The 8,500-nt window shown below is 39.5% G+C and overlaps 1 non-coding gene across 1 annotated transcript; it reads left to right on the top strand.

Annotated features, from left to right (window-relative positions):
- Positions 1-5,341: 5,341 nt before the first annotated feature.
- LOC145357175 (U2 spliceosomal RNA) lies at positions 5,342-5,540 on the top strand. Its single transcript, XR_013889262.1, has one exon. It is a non-coding gene; the product is annotated as a U2 spliceosomal RNA (small nuclear RNA).
- The last annotated feature ends 2,960 nt before the right edge of the window (positions 5,541-8,500 follow it).

Below are 8,500 nucleotides of genomic sequence, written 5' to 3' on the forward strand. Positions count from 1 at the left end.
CCGCACTACAGGGTAAATGACAGATGTAATCAGAACAGATTCCATGGATTTCTTAACAGATCACCAAGATATCAGGTCCATTATGAGTCAACCAATCTTACGGAAACTCTTTCCTTCTCAAGTTCCACATTTAAAGATCCTGCCTCAGAACTCTCTACAGACATTGCTCCCACCCAGACAGCTTTGAAAATGTCTCACCTCAGTGTTTCAATCTCATCGTCTAAAGATTCCTTCTCCCTGGATTCCTGAGTAAACTAAAACATTAGCTTACAAGCACACATTCAGATCTATAGCTGTGCCAAGCAGAAACTACTCCAAAGCCCTTTACTTAAAGTCTGCTCCCTGCAGATCCTTCTTTAAATTAAATTTACTGGGACCTGTTTCTGCCCCTTTTTGTCTTTTTAACACTTGCTAGCTGGCAGACTGCCTCAGCATGTCTGCCTCAAGACGAAATGTTCACCGATCCTTGAACTGATCTGGTGCCCTATCAAAACACTCTCAGAGGGTCCTATCCTTGTTACTCGACAGAAACCAATGCAACAAGCATTGGAACATCTTGTACCTTAAATGTCACAATGTCCACAGACTGAATTTAGCACCCAGCGACATGCGGATCAGTGGATTCCGTGACAGCACTGATCGATGTCAAAATCATTGAAATGAATAGGCAATGCTATGGCGGCGTGCTGTCTGTGTATCAATCAACAGTCATGGGTTGATCACACATTGCAATTTATCAGTGCTGATTTGTGGTAGCGGGAGGGAGAGCTAACCAATTTAACCCCCTTTGACTCCTGAATGCACTAGTTTGAACACTTTCAGTGCAGGTTTAGTTAATAAGTACTTGAAGTTTATGCTGATACAATGATTTGAGCAGCAAATCTATTGGTGAGAACAGTAATTGTGCACTGTGGATGAGTGGGTATCTCTGACAATGACATCTGAATTTACCGCAGCGGATGCTGGAAGTTGCTGTCAGATTTATCCTGTAATAATAAGGGAGAGCTGATCGACTCAATTTTATCATGACAGCGCAATCTGGGCCATTTGTGCAGATTCATGCAGTACTAATGTTCTACCACTAGATATCACTGTCATGTTTATATTCTACATGATTCATACCACATCTGCAAAATATCAAAAGAGAATTCTAGAGGTAAAAACATCTGAACCAACTTTTATGTTATTCTGATTCCGTTAATAAGATTCTTGACAATTGAACAGGGGAATATAAATGAATAAAGAATAATGAATAAAGTAAAGACTCAGGTCTACCAGACACAGTGTTATCTCTGAAATATTTTTGTTCTTATTAAACACCATTAATTCTGAAGGGTATGTTCTGTTCAGCTGATGAATGTTTTGCTCAGTATGACCAAGATTGATCCCAATGTATGCTTTGAGTTAGCTGAATTCAATCTTTGGAATAAGAAAAAGAGGCTACAATTAACTTCGATGAATTAATATTAGGGAGACAGTAAAATATCAGCTGGGGTTTTGACTCTTGAGACTCGTCTAACAACTCCACTCGGAAGGTACTTTGTTGACGTTGTGAAGACAAGCCTAGCTTCAGTTGTGATGCTCCTGCAGACAAACAGTCTTCTGACTCTCACTCTCGAAGGTCACTAAGGAAAAACTTAGAACAAAAACTCACCAGGGTCAATTTTAACTTGCCAAAGGGAACAGTGACAGTCTCAAAGTATAGCTTGTCGTCAGGCTGCTCTGTTAACACATTTTTAAAATTCATTCATGGCGGACGGGTGTCACTGGCTGGCCAGCATTTATTAGCCATCTCTTGTTGTCCTTGGAGAGCAGTTGGGAGTCAATCACATTGCTGTGGCTCTGAAGTCATATGTAGACTAGACCAGGTATGGATGGCAGATTTCCTTCCCTAAAAGGGCATTAGTGAACCAGAGGCATTTTTCCAACAATCAACATGGCTTCATGGTCATCAGTAGATTCTTAATTCCAGATATTTTTTCTAGAATTCAAATTCCACCAGCTGCCAAGGTAGGATTTGAACTCAGGTCCCTAGATGTTTAGCTGAATTTCTGGATTAATAATCTAGTGATAATACCACTAGGCCATTGCCTTCTCTGATCACTGGTAATTAGCTCACTGAGGCTTTTAGACTGGCTAGAAGTGACCAGATCAACTACCTCATCGGGCAAAGGGTTATATTTTTGAGGTCATGTGAAATATGTTGGACCCCAACTGCCATTTTAAGCATATGCTCTGCACTGTCTGATCTGTTTTCCTGATGATGGATCTGAAGAGGGCTTATGGGGTCAGTAAACACCGATAATTCTGGCTACTCCAGCTTGCTTATGCACTTGCTCCCAACTCTCCTCCCTCATTCGGCTGACTGCCGTTCTGAAAATCTTTGGGTAGCCTGATATTGAGTTGGCCTGAATTCAGCTCATTACATTGGGTGACATTCAGATGAGGTCATATTCGTTCTGGGAATGAATGGAACTGCCAGCGTGGTACTCCAATGGGCCGCGTACAAATTAAAATTGACCCCAATATCATAAACTCAATGTGATAAATTCATTCTCATCTAAAAATTTCATTCGAATTTTAAGTTTCTTTTGTTGAGATTTTGACTCTGTTCTTATCTGCGATAGAGTTTATTGTTTTTGATAAAAAAATACTTAGAATGAAGACATTTGTCATAAGTAACTCTGAAAAGACTTAGCAGGTTTTGGATCTAAGACAGGAATTTTCAAAACAAAAAATATAAATTGCTGGAAAATCTCATCAGGTCTGACAGCATCTGCGGGGGGAGAAAAGATGTGGAGATGCCAGCATTGGACTGGGTTAAACACAGCAAGAAGTCTAACAACACCAGGTTTATGTCCAACCAATTTATTTGACAGTAAACTCACAAGCTTGTGGGGTTTGCCCTTCGTCAGGTGAATGAAGTGTTCTGGCCTGACAGAGCATATAACAGCATAGACAGTTTACAGAATACTGTTTAGAATACAAGTCTTTACAACTAACCTGCTATTCAAGTCTTAAAGATGCTGACAATGTGAGTGGAAAGAGTATTATGCATAGGTTAAAGAGATGTGCATTGTCTCCAGACAGTACAATAAGTGAGGTTTTGCAAACCCAGGCAAGTCATGGGGGTTACAGATACCCCCATGACTTCCCTGGGTTTGCGAAATCTCACTTACTGTACTGTCTGGAGACAATACACACGTCTTTAACCTATGCATAATGCTCTTTCCACTCACATTGTCGGCATCTTTAAGACTTGAATAGCAGTTAGTTGTAAAGACTCGCATTCTAATCAGTAATCTGTAAACCGTCTGTGCTGTTATATGCCCTATCGGAGGTCAGAACTCTCCATTCACCTGATGAAGGGCAAACCCCGAAAGCTTGTGAGTTTACTATCAAATAAATTGGTTGGACTTAAACCTGGTGTTGTCAGACTTCTTACCGGGGGAGAATAGAGCCAACATTCTTAGATGACCCTTCAGAGCTGCTGAAATTTTCCAGTATTTCCTGTTTTTGTTTCAGATTCCAGCATCTGCCGTACTTTGCTTTTATCTCAGGAATTTTCAAAGATCTTGGCACGACTGGAAAAGAGTCAGCCACACGTGATCAGTTGACCAATTACAGGGCTGAATAAGATGGGGTGGATGGGGTTTGGGGAGTTTGGTGTGTGGTTGGGGTGAGGTGGCATGGATGGCATGGCCTCCCAAAAACTGACATGCACCAACTGACTTTTGACTGAAATAAATCAGCCTTCCTGCTCCGACACAGCCACCCATGCCAAACATTTTATGATGTGGGAAGTCTATTCAGGGTCAACTGGCTTGATAACAAGCTTAGTTGACTCTTGATTATCCAAGTAAGTATGGAAGGTCAGCTTCTGATTTCGACACCTGTCCAATCCTCCACTGTGGGTAACATGCCTGTTAAAGGTATGGAAAATTCAGCTTTGGTCTTCTACTTCAGTTAAAGTGAGTCATGATATTCAGGAAATTGGTGTAACATTAAATTATATAATATTATATTTTTTAAAAAATCTTAATTTTGTCAGATGCAAATAGATCTGAGAATAGTTTGATGTATGTCGTATACAGAGATCCGGAATTTTTCCCCTGGAAGAGAAACACTTTCCTAAAGGAACTGCTGTAAACTTTATTCCTGACTTAGCTGTGCTCATGTATTTTTCTTTCAAATCAAGTATCGTTCTTGGGGACAAGCTCATGAAAATCAAATTAAATCAAGGGTTTGATCTGCAAATGCCAGGCAAGCCCAATTCTTAGAACAAGTTTTTACCGACTGGCAGATCAATTTATAAAACAAAGCCCATGAAGTAACATCTCCCACATGTTATTTTTGGAAAATTGAATAATCCCATGTGTGAGCATTGTTGACTTTCCATCATTTCACAAGACATGTACTGGATAAAGATTAAACATATAAATAATTTACTTGGTTTAATTTTGACATTTTGACTGAAAATCTTATCGATTAAAATATATGGAATAGTCCTACTTCATAGTGACCACAAAGTAATATTACTTTAGCCCAAAGCCCCTTTCACTTTTAATTTATTAAAATATTTGAAAATCTTCAGTGTTCAGCTTTGAACCATCTTCTGATGTGATGAATATGAACTCAGTCCAAGGAAATTAAAAACAATACCTCATTTTTCTATATTCAGCTCAGTTTATGTGGGTGGCATAACATATCAAACATTGTTCCCTTCAATTATTTCTTTTGATGTTCTGTTTTAACTGGTCCAATTCTGCAGCATTGAAGAACATTCGGAAACCTTACTTGAACCTTATTTTTGCATATTATGTCACATAATGATGTTGAAAAATATTATTTTGATGCCCAACCATAATTGGTTCTGGTAAATTGTTACTGTTCAAAATTTCAATATGCTAGTTCGTAAAGATACCTTTGCCACAAAGAATTTCAAACTAGAACTGCCATTAAATTTGACAGGACCTGCTCCTGTCTGTAAGTCTCTTCCCGCTTGGCCCCCGAAATTGTTATTTTCCTGCTTCAAAGTTATCATTGGGCCCTAAACTCAGTGGTGCTCTAGTCATTATTACACATTGATGCATTTTTTTGACAATAGGTCACATAAGTTAACGTGATGTATCCATCCAACACATTAATACCATGGAAACCTTTTAAAATAGCAGCCTGTTTTTATAGAATGGCTTTATATTTCTCTGTGCAATTGTAACTTATTTTTCAGTATGTTAAACAGTGCAAACTAGGCACAGTTTAAAGATTTGTGAAGAAATGTAAAATGCCAGAACTTAAGAAACATAAGGGGCAATTCTCCTAGCCCACTGCCTTGCTAGAGCATGCTTCTCGGCCTTTTGGCTAAGATCAAGTATAGTATAGACATGCTGCGCTTGGTCAAAGTCATTAGGTTACATTTTAGCTTCATTTAAAGCAATTTTTCAAAGCAGCATCTTGGCCTTTTGGCTAAGATGCAAATGAGATCAAGCCTTGGAGGAGGAGCAATGCCTACTCCAATCAGCTTGGATCATGTAGATCAAGCCCAAGACAGGAGGTGAGAGCCCTGTCTTGTCAGCTTGAATCGGGAATGTCTCAACTTGTTGAGACTCTCAATTGGACTTGATTGGATTGAATTCAAATAAAAACAAATAAAACATAAGTGAAGGCTATTTAGCTGGCTCCCCGCTGGGCACCATGGCCTCTGCACATCTCTGGCTGCTGATTTCCGGAGTTGTCAGCTCTGTGTTGGAAATTGGGGTGGAGCTGATTAAAATATTTAAATTAGCATTTGAATGTGATTAAGTGGGCTGCCTTTCAGGAGGGTTTGGGAGACCAAGACTGCTGGGGAGTAGGGGGAGCAGAGTGATTGAGGTGGGTGAGTGGGAGGGGCGGGTCGGTGCTGGTCTGGAGGGGTCTGGGAGCTCAGCAACTAGGGGATAAGGACACCAGAGGGGTAATGATGCGGGTCATGGGGCTGGCCAGTGATTGAGTCCCCTGATTTTATTAGGGCACTCTGTGATGCACTGAATTTGATGCACAGAGTGTGGGAGATTCATTTCATTTTGAAAACGAGAAGAAACAACGGAATTTATTCCGGTTTTTACCCCATTTTGACACTTAGAAATTTTTTTGGGAGAATCCCAGCTATAAACTATAGCTTCAGTTTATGGGACAATCTTACCATTTCGTCCTGCCAGTTGACTGATTGGAAGGGGTACGATGTTCAAGGGGTCAATCAGAGCAGGGGAAGTGATGTTTGGGGGTCGATCAGTGCTGGGGGGTGATGCTTGGGGGGGTTCGATTGGGGGGGGCAGGAGTGTCAATGACAGTGCATTGTGTATATTTGTACACAGTGCACTGGGAGATCGGGGCACATGCGTAATGGCATCCCTAGAGTCCCAACATGAATAGGCTCTGCCCACTTCCCCTGCTGGTAAGAATCACATCTGGGCTTTTTTTATTTTCTACGTTCCGTATGATTGTGTCTGGGAGCTTGCCCAAAAATGAACGCTTTTCTCTACTATTTTCACACTCGTTCGGTACTTAGGATTTTTTTGTTAAGATCACCTCCTATGTGTGTTATTCCTACTAATTCTAGAATAGTCTACTTCATGGGCAGTCCCTTGGGATCAAAGATAATTTGCTTCCACTTAGAATCAATGGGTTCTGAGATGGCTGGTAAGTCCAATGCAAACTCTGCTATGTGTAAGCCAGGTGGAGAGATAAGTTTGGAGGTTTGTGCACTTTCTCTGATGCTTCAACTTTGCCACTCTGTATTCCCCATGAAATCCTTTGACGGAGCCTCCCTGAATGAACCTTGTCAACTTAACTTGATCATAAGCCAGAACTTCCATGAATTGATGGGGATGTTCGGAATAATGTGTGTGCTGTCACCACACCTCTCAATGGCACCATCTTTCAGTTGTGTGTTTTCTGTACAGCAGACCATGAATTCATTTAAGGATTATACTCTTGATAAACCAAACTGCCAATAATTCACTAGGTTAATAGTGAATTCAATAGATTTATAAAAATGGCTGGTGAATTGTTATTGGCCAATTATTTATTGTTTTGTTTGTAGAAGAAGGATTTATTGGTCTAAAATTTCTTAAAACCTTTTTGACCTTTGGAACACCAGTTGGATTCTGTCTTGCTCCCGACTAAACTCTGAGAAAACACATAACATACAATTTATTAAAAAAATACACATCCTTGAATAAAGCCAGCTCTGAGCTAATTTCAACTCACTGATGACTATTTCTGCGAAACATGTTGCATACTAGGGCCTTTATTATCACCACTTTATTATCATGCAATATCATCCTATCAATGAACATGTACGCGAAACGGGTGAGAAACTTTGGCGGACAATACCTGTGATCGTTTTTACAACTTCATGAAACTATTTGAGGAGAGATGTATCACTGAGGAACACTGTGCCTAACAGATGGTGCAAGCAACATCTTGGAATTATGGCATTACGTGATCGAAAATATATCTAAATTGCAAACAATGGTGAATAATTATTTTTTCCCAATGATCTTTGCTCCAGACCCTCGTCCATTATTTTTTATAACCCATTTACAACAAATGGTGAAAATTTGATAAGTGTAATATTACATCAGTTACTATTATTTTCTGTTGCAACATTTGCTTAAAATATTGTGGCCAGAAATTTCCCATCCCATCTGCAATGAAAATCATAGTGGGTGGGTCAGGCAATTCAGCATGCCATTTAAAGATCCATTGATGTTGGGCGGAAATTTTCGGCCTGGATTTACCACGTTGGTAACTATCAATCTGCACTATGCATCGCCTAAGCTTTCTAATAGAACAAAAAAAATCAACAATTCAGGTGAATCATACTGAAAACTAAGCATCATGTCAGAAAGTGCCACAAATTTAATTATTTCAAATTACCCAATTAATTTTGTAGAAACAAATTTTATTTATATCCTTTCCACTTCATCCCATCTCCTCTGAAACAGGACTTCCCCACTTAAAACACCAATCTCCACCCCTACCTATTGTAGACTTTTTGGATGGGAGCATGCAAGTTCAGCACAGGCTGTTTATTCTTTAACAGTGCCCCCTGCTTCTTTTCTAGCTCCAACTCTACTTAACACTTTACTCAAATGATTTATTTGAAGGAGGGAACTCAGTGAAGCTAATTTTGATTTCTTTTCTGTCCTGGTTGGAAGTGCAAATTGTATTGTAGCAATTTGAATATCTTACAAAAACTCAGCTCGGATTCCCACTCATTTCAGGTCTTCATCTACCTTTTAAGTCGATATCCGAGAGCTTTATTTGTTTACTACGTTGTTTCCTTCATTATAACAGTGACAATGCTTAATTTAAAGTAGTTTAATGGGCTGTAAAGTATTTTAGTATATCCTATAGTTGTAGTAGGTGCCATTTATATAAAAGAATAAACATTAGTTTCTAGTCCACCAGTGTTTATCATTGCAAACATGGTGATTAAAGACATTATTGGACTTCT

Source organism: Carcharhinus amblyrhynchos, chromosome 22, assembly GCF_965287045.1.
Source record: "Carcharhinus amblyrhynchos chromosome 22, sCarAmb.v2.hapA, whole genome shotgun sequence".
NCBI lineage: Eukaryota > Metazoa > Chordata > Chondrichthyes > Carcharhiniformes > Carcharhinidae > Carcharhinus > Carcharhinus amblyrhynchos.